Raw genomic sequence first — 12,173 nt, 5'->3', positions numbered from 1 at the left:
ACTGCATAATCCAAGAAGCTTATGTAAGGAGAACAGCAAAGACTTTAAGCTGCCAAGTAATAAAAGAAATGAAAGCATAAAAATTAAACATACTGTTGTTGAAGGAAGATATTGTAATTATGTTGATCTAGATGGGTTCACTATAGATCAAATCTGAAACTTAATGAAATTAGAGAAAATCTTTTTCATTGATTCTGGGTCGTGGACAGACAGTTTAAGGCAATTTGCAAGGAGGAGGAACATATGTGCATATCACTTAAAACGATCTAATCCAGTTGTAGCCTGTGAATTACATACAATACAGCATGTATACTTTAGAATTTTATCAATACTGAGGAGAATTATTACAACAAATGAGCTTTTTTTTTTGCTTGAAAATATATGTGAGAAAAAATCATACACCGATCTGCCATATATATATATTTAACACTCTTTAACAGACATTAGGCATGAAAGCAAATACACAAGAAAACCACCTCTATCTCATGAGTGGAATCTAAACTAAGTTCAAATAAAGTACCACAGAGTTACCTCGCATGCATGTAAACCTTCATTAGCAATGCTTAGGTGCTCATTGTTTTCCACTACTTGACTGCAGCAGCATCGTACAAACTGACACAGGATGAGGGGGATATATGATTGTTTGGGACAGAAGTAGTGAGTGCAATTACAGCCTCACAGAACAAAGTCCCCATTTGTGAGCTCTTTGCATTGGATTTCAGGGTCCAGCCTTCAGTGGAAGATACTAAACCTGAAACAAGTTCCAGATTTGACTTTATTCTAAAACATGCACCCAGATGACTTCCTCAGTTCATAAAGCAATGTCTTTCCTCTGACCAAGTTTTATCTATAATTTAAAAAGGAACTTCAGACAGAAAAAAAAAAAAAAAAAAAAAACAGAAAAAAATGGATCGAATATTATAGTTAAGAATCTGGTTACATTCTTAACAGTAAAGAGTATTGAAGTGAATTCTCTACACAGACATGGTCTAATTTACTTTCCTCTTTCCATTTACAAAAATCTAAAGAATAGTATACATGTGGAGAAATAAAGAATGCTAGACAAGCTGAGAAAGACAGGAAGCAGCAGCAAATAAAATAGTTTGTCATAAAATTAAACAAGTTATACTTCAGAGAGATTTTAAACTACCCAAAGGTAAATCTCTCTGTTAAATGCTGTTTTGATTTCCAACAGAATACCAATCTCTTTTTCAGTTTAGCAGAGAATTGTACACAGTCTCAATAGTTTCATAATGTTATCTGAAAAAAACCTAGAAAATAAGTTGTTTTGTGGTATGTATGATCACTTCTAAGACCTTCAAAACTAAATAATTTTCAATTCATGTGAGATGTGACAAGCAGAAAAAAAAAGTTATAGAATTTATAAGATTATGAGAACTATTTAGCTTATTCACAGGAACTTTAGTGGAAAAGTTGTTATGAAAAGAAAACAAAATTGTAGTTTCAGTATATTTTACATAACGGAGAAATGCTATTATATCAAGAAACAAAAGCCATCATTCATATCAAGTGAATTTATCTTTATTAAAAAAAATTAATAATCCATCAAAAAGGAAACAGAACTTTAAAATATTCAAAGAAAGACCTTGCCTTGAAATATTTGTTATAAAAGGTACAGAGATCTCACTGTACTTCCTGGCGAGTATAGATTACCTGGCAAGAAAGCAGTAAATTGAGTTCTCTGTCATGTAGCTGGTACTTCAATTGCTTTCTTTTTATTCCAATAACAGTTTGGAGTATGGAGAAAGAAGAGAATTTAAAAATATTCTGTTCTACATGGCTTGCAGAGTTACTGCAAGTTAAATATTATCTGAAGAAATTATCTTATCAAAGCAGGAAAAAGATTTCAAGATTTTTCTCCTTTTGTCTTTGGTATATTTCCATAGGGAGAAATGAACCAATACAAGAAATGTCAAGAAGTAGGCGATTTTATGAGATTTAAAAGTAGAGTCAGGTCCAATTTTATTAAGTTCATCGAAGTAAGTTTACTGAGACTCTGTTGAAAGGTTGTCTTTTTAAAGATTCTTTGTTATGAAATTATAGTGGGTTTATAACATATTGTCTTGAACATAATATATTATAGCACCTTTGTAGATTGTAGCATTATTACCTATGTACTGAAAGTTTGATTTCTTTTTGATAGCTTGACAGTGATGCTCCATTTTTATATTATTTCCAGGATTTCATAGGATTTGTTTCCTGCAATTGTTAAACAAGCAAATAAAATTTCTTCAGCAGAGCACGTTTTTCACAGCCAGAAGCTAAGGTGGCTCATGCATGATTTCAGGATTTTAATGAGTAAAAAACATACACAAAATACATATGGAAACTCTACAATGGTTTGCTACTACAACCATTTGCCCAATCCCATCCGAATTTAGGCTGTTGCAGATCTTGGGTTGCATCTGTGAGTAAATACACAAAAGACTAGCACAACTTTCTGTTGATCTTTAAAAGGCTTTGCTCTGTTCATTTCTCTATAGATTTCTTTTATTGCTCCATTGTACTGCTCTGTGTATTTCAAGTTAATGCCAAGTTCATTGAGACAAATGGTAGAAGTTATTCACATGATGGAAGTTGCGTAGTAGTTCTCTTATTTCACTCACTGTTTGAGACAGCCTGCCTGACTCAAAAAGAAGCTCATCCCAGCTTCTCAGAAGAAAAGTTGCATCACATCTGAATTTTCTAATATAACTGAAGGAAACAACCAACCAACCAACCAACCAACCAAACAAACAAACAAAAGATCTCTTTTCACTTTAGTCCATCCTAAAAAGTCACTTACTCTGCAATTTCTGTAAAAAATAATTATGGATAATTCCAATAAAAATAATTATTACCTTTTCTTATGCCAGATTTGATCCTATTTCTGTGCCATTTTCCACACAAGTGTGTTAACTGTTTTACTGTTACTGATTCCAATGAATAGAAAGCATTCTTCTTTGCATACTGGAGGTCAATGAGCAGACTGTCAACGCTAAATATGCAAACAAAAATTACATAAATGTATAAAAATAGTTCTTCATCCATTTCCATTCCCTAAATCAAGCTCCTCATTAAGGCAATACTATCATACTAATCTGCTTGTATGCTGGACTTTTGCTGTGCGGAGATCTAGAGTACTGGTTTTCTCCAGGAATGTATTTATTTTTATTATTTTATGAGTGCTGCTCCAAAAGTAATGTCTCCTATTTTATGATGTTGGCCCACGACTTCAGAGGAAGATGTTGGCAGTCCATGGAGTGGTGACATGAAATACCCACTGAAGAAAAAGTTCAAGACACAGCCCTCAGTGGGTAAAGTGATGTACAATGTCTTTTGGGATAGAAAAGGGTGATCCTTCTGGATTTCCTGGAATCTGAATAAACCATCAGCTCAGACCATTACACTGTGACACTGACTGATTTCCAGAATCAGATCAGAGAAGTAGACAGCTGTTCTCTTGCAACACAAGGCCCCATACCAGTTTGAAGACTGTGGAGCACTTTGCTAGTCTTGGCTGGAGTGTCCTACCACACCACCATGTAGTCTGGATATGGTGCCTTCTGACTTCCATCTGTTTGGGATGATCAAGGACACTCCCTGGACAACATTTTCCAAACAACAATGCTGCCATAGCAGCTGTGAAGCAGCAAGTCACCTCCACTGGTGCAGATTTTTTTCAAGCGCAGCATGCCAGCTCTTGTTCATTGCTGGAAAAATGTACAGCTAATGGTAGTGGTTATGCTGAAAAATAGTGTTTTTAGCTGAGAATTTTCTCTATCGATTAGTGTTATTGTGCATCTTTCATCCTTTCTTCTCTTCCTTGTATAAGGAAGCTCTAAAGCCTAGAAAATCCCTTGGTCTTAGATTCAATGATCTGTGACTTTTTTGATATAGATATTTTCGTCTGTCTACACCTAACGGAGTAGTCTGATGTGAAAAATCTGTGATTCATACAGAAAATCTGAATTACATATGTGTTTTCACTCTGGTGGCTTCCTGAAAGAATAAGATCAAGTTCTTATTAGTTGTATTTATGTGTTCACAATGGTGAGAAAACATCAGTCTTAGAGGTATAACCTACCAACCTGGATACAATGGTTTTGTGCTCTGCACTGTCACTTGCCACTTATTTGTATGCGTGGAAAGCCAGGGAGGCATAGTGACCAGGCAGATAATATAGGGCAAAATATGTAATTATTGTTCTGATTGGTACCCAATGCAGTAGTTCCTCTGGGATGCAGAGAGGTCACTGAGATCATCTTCAGGCTGATCTAACTAATGTCAAAAGCTATTTGATAGACTGACTGGCTGTCTTTTTTAGAGAGTGGAAAGAACTGTGTGAGTGAATGAGTTCTCCTATAGAAGTAAGAACAAAGGGCAGGAAGCTGCAGAACAGGCAGGGAAGAGGGCAAAAGCAGCACTTGATCAGGAAACAGAAATGCAGTTATTTTACAAATAAAATTTTTACAAAATATGCAAATGAAGGAAATCACTTTAGAAAATGAAAGTTTAGAGATGGAAGATTAAAGTAATGTTTGTGGTCTTACCAGAGGCAAATACTAAAGGTGAAAAGAAAGATGAAGAGTGAACAATATAAAGAAAGAAAAGTCCTGGATAATAATTCCAGTAGAATAAAGAAGTACTGCAGATATGAGACTGTCAAGCTGTACATCTTGGAAAGGGCAAAGCGTAGGGGTGGAGGTCAACAGAGGAAAGGAATTTCATTTGAAAGATTATAGCACAAGATTAGTTCCAAGCAGAGATTATGTTGAAAGTACATCATGGCAGTAAGATGTGAGAACTGATGGACTCTTATTGGGCAAATGATAACAAAAGGAATGAGAAATGAGAGGCAGCTAATTGAAATGCTAGCTGATTTGATGATTCAAGCTAGCAGTGGTGAGTCCAGGAGACAGGAAATACAAATAAAGAGGGGCTGAGGAGATAAAATCAAATGACATTAGCCATAGAGGAATACAATTAAAACAATTAAAATTCAGTTTTTACAAACTGATGTTGTCTGATTGCTCTTACAATAAACATTTTATCAAAACTACTTATTTACATTAACAGAAGCTCACACTATCTTATGCTTGCTTCACTGTTATACAACTAAGACAGAGTTGACAGAGCAGCATATGGTTAGAGTGGAGTGGAGTAAAGTGGAGAGTGGCTGTCCTGGAAGCCTGGATTCTTGATTCTTTTAGAAAAGTTAAGCAGCTTTTTTTCATGAAATGAATGTAACTTGGAAAGATGTTGTTTTATTTTAGTATTTTAAATGTATATATATATATATATTTTTATATATATATGATGTTTGTCTTACTGTGGGATTTGAACCCTACAATAAAGCTGGTTCTAGTATGCATTGGCAAGTGAATCCCAGAATCTTGGAGAACCCTAGGTCGGAAGGAACTCTAGAGATCACCTGATCCAACCTTCTGCTGAAAGCAAAGCCTTGGATTAGGTTATTGAGGACACTGTCAAGCCAAACCTAAAATATTTCCATCAAGGACTCTACTGTTTCCCCAGGCAAAATATTCCAGTATTTGAGAGTTCTTATAGTGAGTTTCTTTCTTTAGAACTTCCCCTCAGGCATCCTGTGCCCACTGCCTATTGCCCTGCCATCACACATCCTTGTGAAGTTGGGATAGGTTCTTCTCTGTAACAGCCATTCAGTTATGGAAACACCTGACCTTTCCCAGGCTGAATAAACCCAGTTCCTTCATCTTTTCTCCATGCATCAAGTTCCCCAGCATTCCAATCATCTTGATGCTCCTTTGCTAGATCATCCCCAGTTTTCCAGTGTCTCTCTGGAAAGTTTTTTATGTTCTTTCAGAATGTGAAAACGTAAACAGGTTGTATCATGTGAATTAAAGAAAAAAGAACACATAATTTCTTATGGAAACATTTCCATAACTCTGGTGTTTCCCCCATCTTCCTATCATCATCTGTAAAAATAGAAAGATTCCCTATGTCCTTTATAAGTCTTTTCTTCTCCATTGCCTCAGTACGTGCAGGATTCATGTCATAATAGTTCCTCTCAGTATTTGCTCACATTTTAGTCTCCTATTCTTCACAACACTTTGTCTTGTGTGATGTTTGGGCAAGAGGTGACATGTGCTGACTCTACCTATAACAGGTTGTACATTTGCTTCTTTATTTTCCAAAGAGTACAAAGTGCTTCTCTTTGAGGACGGTTTGCTGAAGAGACTGGAGGAATAAGATGTATTATGCTTAGGAGGAGACTCCTTTCTGAGATAGCTCTTTATTGGATAAGCATACAATGACTGGTGATCCATGAGAGTCTGAAAGTTAAAGGTTAAAGGTGAGACAGAGAGAAAACAGGAACTGGCACGTTCAAGACAGAAAGCACAGACCGCCTTCACAGCAATTAAGAGAAATTGTCAGCAAGGGACCAGAAGAATAATTCAAGAAACATGATGTCACAGGATATCTGTGTCTATGATACTAATGATACTTATGATTTATTACTCTTGCTGATGACCTAACTAATACACAGAAACCCTGGGGCAAAAATAAAAATCAGAAAATGGCAGATGGGGTTCTGGGGGTAGCCTTCTGCAAGACATTTCTATTTCTTATAATTCTTTCAGAGCTCATACTTAAAAGTAAAAGTTGTTATGTGGATAATTTGGTAAACTTTGAAATGAAGTGGTTTTTCTTCGCAGTATTTGGTTTCTTTGTTCAACAAGAACTGTTGCAGCTGAAGCTAAGCACAAAATGTAATGCCAATACATTCATAGCCTTTTTACCCAAGACAATTAAATGCATTTGGTTAGCAGTTTTGTTGCAGTTTTAATCCAAATATTTAATCCAGCTTCATCACAAGGTTGATAGCTCACAGAGAAAACAAGTAGTGATGTGGAACTGGATAATAAAACAGAATAACTTGGAAATATGCAACTGTGTAAATCTGGAATGAGACAAGTTGATTTATGCAGAACTGAAGGACTATACAGAACTTGCTTATTCCTCCTTATGAAAGTAAGTCCACATGGGCAGAATTACACCATTTAATAAGCACATTAGGTCTGTGATCTTCAATGCACAGAGAGTGTAGCACAGCTTCACAGTGGTGTGATCTTAAAAAGGCAATACAAACCACTGAAAATGGAGAGCATGAGCTGTCATCAAACTATAAAAGAGGAAATGAGCTGTAAGGCTGCAATGAAGAACCAAAGCATAAAGATGAAATTTAATTAAAAAAAGAAAAGAAACAGAAAAAAAAAAAAAACAAAAACAGGATTATGATGGCATAGCACTCGGCAGAAGAAAGGAAGATTACGCAGGAGTGCAGGTATCTGCACAGAGAGCAATAATCAGAATTTTCTGGATTGGAGGAAAAAATGACAGAGGAAAGAGAAGAAGCATGTGAGGAAGCAGCTTTGGGGAAAAAATATGTAAGAAAGTTTGATGAGGCTGAAAGTGGAAAGAGGGAAGGAATATATTTACGAAGTACAAGTTAAAGTGGAAAAGAAATGTGAACTTTTTGCTACCAAATCACAAAAAGCGGTGAGTCCTATTCAGCAGCAGTTTTCCTCTGAAGACTTGAGGTGGGTTACTCAGCATAAGCAAAGATAGTAGAATTAGACTCTTTTTTGACTAAATTCAGCTAAGCCTACTTCAGAATTTTCCTAGATTCAATATGTGTAATTGCAATCACTGTGCTGGTCAGGTATGTGGTGTTGTCTATGAAACCTTGGAGAGTTGATGCCTATCAAAATATCTCAAGACTGCTGGTGGAGTGGGAGTGGATGCAGTCTGAAATGAGGAAAGACAGCTGAAGCCTGTGGGTGGGAAGCTCACAATACAGAGGAAGATACAAGGTAAAGTACATTGGAGACATGGGCCTGAGATTTAGAGCTAGGCCTCTGCATGATTGTGAATATTTGGCCATGCTCTTGGGTTGGATCCATCTAATATTTTCAGCAAATTATGTGGTATGACCTGTGCCCAGAAACCACCAGAGGCTTTTGGTAAAAGAAGTTTTCCAGTCTAAAACTGTAGTTACATAAAGCTACATTCTGTGAAACAAGAATGAACAAATGCACTTCTGCAAGCCTCTTTTCTGTAAAACCCTGGCTGTGCTGGGACTCTGCTGTCCTCCAAAAGGTGCATTACAATGCATGACCATGTTGGTGTGTTGAATGTGCTCATGCTGACACTTCCTGAAAGGGGTATGTCATCTGAGATTTTAGTCTCACATGCCAGTTATTTGCATTCCACTGCTTGAGACTATCAGGATTGTGCATGCATTCTATGTGTTTGCAGAAATAACAACACTCGTCATGCTTTTCAGATGCATAATCAATGGGGAGTTCACTGGCTGCATAATATTTTACACATTTTGCTTCGAACCCAGAGTTCTGCTGTGGGCAGGGATGGGGGGCAGATTTGTGACTCTACCTTCGGAACTCGTGGTCCATAAACCTGAGAACAAAACACTCTCATCCATATGTAATTTTAGGTTCCTGCTCCTCCAGGAATATTTTCTGCGATCGTCCCTCTTAAATAATGGAATGTAAGTATCATTCAGTGCCAGCTACCAATATATGTTAGAATTTACATTATTTTTAACTCCTTCCGTCAAATTGCAAAACAGTGCAAAGTGAAAACGCTTGTAGAAAACAAAGAAAGGCTTTCTTGAATGTGATATATCTCCCAGTTAAACGAAAGAAGTGTCACCCAGTGATACAGCAGAGGAATCTCACCTTTGTGATGCAACCTTTACTTCACTGAGCATCAATAATACTTGACAAAATTCCCATGAGCCTGATTCAAGCCTTGGGTCACGTGTATTAAATCATATGTAACTCTGCTAAGTTACACCAGGGTAAAAATCTCAGAAAGATTACAAAAAAAAAGTGGCAGACCTGCTTGCAAAGCTCTGCAGCACGGAGAAATTGAGTCAGAATTTGATCTCCTGAGAGATTTTGATATGTAGTGCTATTTCCTAAGCAACCTTAAGATATTTTCAGTGGAAATCATTAAACCAGTCTTCTGTTTTGTCTCACTGAAAACTGAAACAAAATGAACTGAATGAAAATTTTCCAAAGATGACAAATAATTGGAAACGTTCCCAGTTAGTTTATATTTTTTTCAAAAGAACAGTTTGGGAGTAAAACTAGGAGGAAAATTTATCCTCTTTTGACAAATAAATCTGCTAAATTTATGGGCGACCTGAATAGAGCGCTCTGTTAAAGCACATAAAGGAGAAGGTTGATGCTATACGCATTTATTTCCTCATCTCACCTACTGTATGAAGCCATTAAAGGAAACACTATTAATTCCTAGATATTAAGTTAATTTCAAAACTCATTCTTTTCTGCATTATGTTGGATATGTTAATGGCCAGGAAATACTTTCTGACATTGGACAGATCAAATTTAGTGTACAGCAGTTCATTAGCAGAACACCAATAATGCACAAAGCGTATCATCGGTGAGACATTAGCAGTATATGATCTGTATGTGAAACTATAGAATGGTAACAGTTTCTTCCGCACGGAGAGAAAAACAGACTGATGTTTAGCTTTCCAATATTGCTTTGAGATTTTTCTCTGTCTTTAAAAATGTTTTCCCAAATGAAAATCAAGACAGAATTTTTCTGATCATTCTGTTCGTTCCGGGGCAAATCGAGTGTAATTCTGTCCAGGTGCGGTAATACATGAAACTGATGAAGGGAAGACTGAATCAGCTCCCAAAGTGCTTCTAATCTGTCACTGTAGAAAGGATGTTTGTGGAAAGCCAGCAAATTCATGTCAGTGAATAAACACCAAAAGAAAAATCAAGTATTTCTAAGTATTTCTGATAAAATATTTCTATTCAAAGATATCTTATATTTGAAATAGTTCTGCACAGGAAAATAAGTCCATTTCAGTTTTATTTGTAAATTTATCATGGGAATGAGAACTGATGCAATAAATAAAATCAGCTTATTGCTGTAGCTCTCCAGTCTTTGCCTCACTTTACCAGAGCTGTTTCTCCGAGCTCATCCCTCTGTGCTCCAGGCTAATCATCCTTCAACACAGGGAAAGCTAAGGCCTCTTTGTCAGCCTTCTGGTTTTTGATTCTTTCTTATATATGTAGCTCAGCTTGCTGGGAAATGTCTTGGAGTATATTTTGGAAGGGAAAACAAAGCTAAACAAATTATTTCTGAAATGATTTCCTACCTTCTCCTGAAAAAAAAAAAAAAAAAAATTACAATAAAAATTCACAGGCTAAGAGAAAGGCTGCAAAAAAAAATGCATAAGAATCAATTATGAAAAGAGAAAGTTTCTTTGAATGAGGAAAAGCTGATTGGAATTAAGATAGGCTTTGTTCATATCTGCAAGGTACAAGGAGAGGACTTTTCAGGGGAACAGAAAAGGGGGATTTGGGAGTGTTCGGCTGCTTAACGCTATAGTGCTTCAGAGCCCATGTGAAAATTTGCTGCCAACTATTAATCATCATTGTGCCCCTGCAAAGAAGCTGTTACAATGATGACTGTATGTCATTATATTCCCACTGTAAGTAACGAATCAGAGAGCTGGGAAACTTGGATAAGAGAGGCAAGCAAACTTTTAAGCGGTGGAATCCATTTAAATAAATTTACATCACATTTGCTACTTTTGCTGGTATGGGAATCATACTTTAAAATGAAACAATATGTGGTGTTCATAGGCCCTGGTCTTTTATTCTCCTGTCTCTGAGCCTACTTTCCAGGTCAGCCTTTGCCAGCGCTGACAGAACGCTTTTCTCATAGCCTCTCCTTCTCATAGCCTTTGGTTGCTTTCAAGTTCAATTTAGCACAATGAAGTTGTTATGCATGACAGTTTGGAGAACAGAATAGGTGGTGTCTGAGCCCGCTGCGTCGCTACAAAGTGGGCTCATTCTCCGCAGGCTGGCTCAGTTACTGAAGCCTTGCTGGTGGGATGCTGCCATGGACTTCCAGACGTTCCCATCCTGACAAAAACAATTAGCTTCAAACTGCAAGGAGCTGCAGGGTCGCCCTTTCTTTCAGCGAGACCGTGCCATTTAATATGCTGCAGTGGATTTCAGATTCATGTTGATTTATCCCGTTGTACTCCCCCATTATGGTCTTCATTGACAGAGGTGTAAAGGAGCAGGGAAAGCTTGAATCTTGCATGGTTCAAGAGTTTTATTAGAAATCTAGACCATTGTTTTATGTTTATTTTATAAAGAAATAGAGTTGAAACATGTCAGGCTTAATTCCATTAGGCTGAAATGCCAGGAGAGAGCCCTGAGGTTCCTTGAACAGAACCTGAAAGTGTCTCTTTTGCTAACCATCAGAAAAGAGCCAAACGATAAACAAGACCAAAACACGGAAGTCGCCAGCACAGCAGCCTGCTACAGGATTGCCAGAAAGAGCTAGAATTATTTATAGCTGGCAAATTGTGTGACTATTAAAAATAAGCTAAGTTTTGAGCCCATTCTAAAGTACTCTGTACTGCTTGTCTATGTCCACCACAGATCCATACATTCAGTTGCATTTGTTGACAACAACAACATAGACAACCAAATGTAGCAATACAACACCGCTTCTGCCCCTTCAGGAAATTACTTTACACATGAACCTAGCTATTAATGTAGTGATAGCTTTCCTTTTTCTTTCTAGGCAGTAGAAGTATTGCTGTGACAAAGCCAGTCAGTTGCAGTCTGCCTAACTATCTGCTGTGAGCAGAGGCACTCAGTTTCTTGGATTCCACAAAAGAAGAGAATCAGTTCTAGTCATTATAGATCTTGCTAATTACTGAGTGAGCCTATCAAATAATTCTCATTCTGGATTGAAAATGAACTCAAAGATGGTCTCAGCATAAAAGATAGCACTATTAGGCTGGTAAGATGTTCCCACCCCCTTTGCTTTTTCACTTCACTTCTACCCCACTCCTTTTTTTTTTTTAAATCTGCAAGAACAGAATATTATCTTCAGACCTTCTTAGCAAACTGCTTGGTTTGGCAGCATGCTGCTGAAAGGTAAAATGAAATTATACCAGCAAGTCTTTTCTGTCTTAATAATGATTTGTTTATCTAAAGAACCAGGTATCGTAATTAAAACATTAAAACAACACAAAATGCACCTATCACAATTGCAAAAACACTGCAGTCTAGTCTAGGTTCAGCCTGTGCTTTAGCAGTCTGATT

General features: G+C 37.0%; 1 protein-coding gene across 6 annotated transcripts in view; it reads right to left on the bottom strand.

Annotated features, from left to right (window-relative positions):
* LOC100859691 overlaps positions 1 to 12,173 on the bottom strand; it is a 100,114-nt gene that overhangs the window by 25,750 nt on the left and 62,191 nt on the right. Inside the window, exon 3 of one of the 6 annotated variants that reach the window (XR_006932444.1) lies at positions 1 to 12,173. This exon is cut by the window's left edge and continues 16,842 nt beyond it; it is cut by the window's right edge and continues 24,229 nt beyond it. The exons of the other annotated variants lie outside the window; for them this stretch is intronic. The gene's annotated coding sequence lies outside the window, so the exon portion shown is untranslated. 6 annotated transcript variants of the gene reach the window in all.

This window comes from Gallus gallus, chromosome Z, assembly GCF_016699485.2.
Source record: "Gallus gallus isolate bGalGal1 chromosome Z, bGalGal1.mat.broiler.GRCg7b, whole genome shotgun sequence".
Lineage (NCBI taxonomy): Eukaryota > Metazoa > Chordata > Aves > Galliformes > Phasianidae > Gallus > Gallus gallus.
The sequence above is the reverse complement of the archived record's forward strand: the minus strand, read 5'-3'. Positions and strand labels throughout refer to the sequence as shown.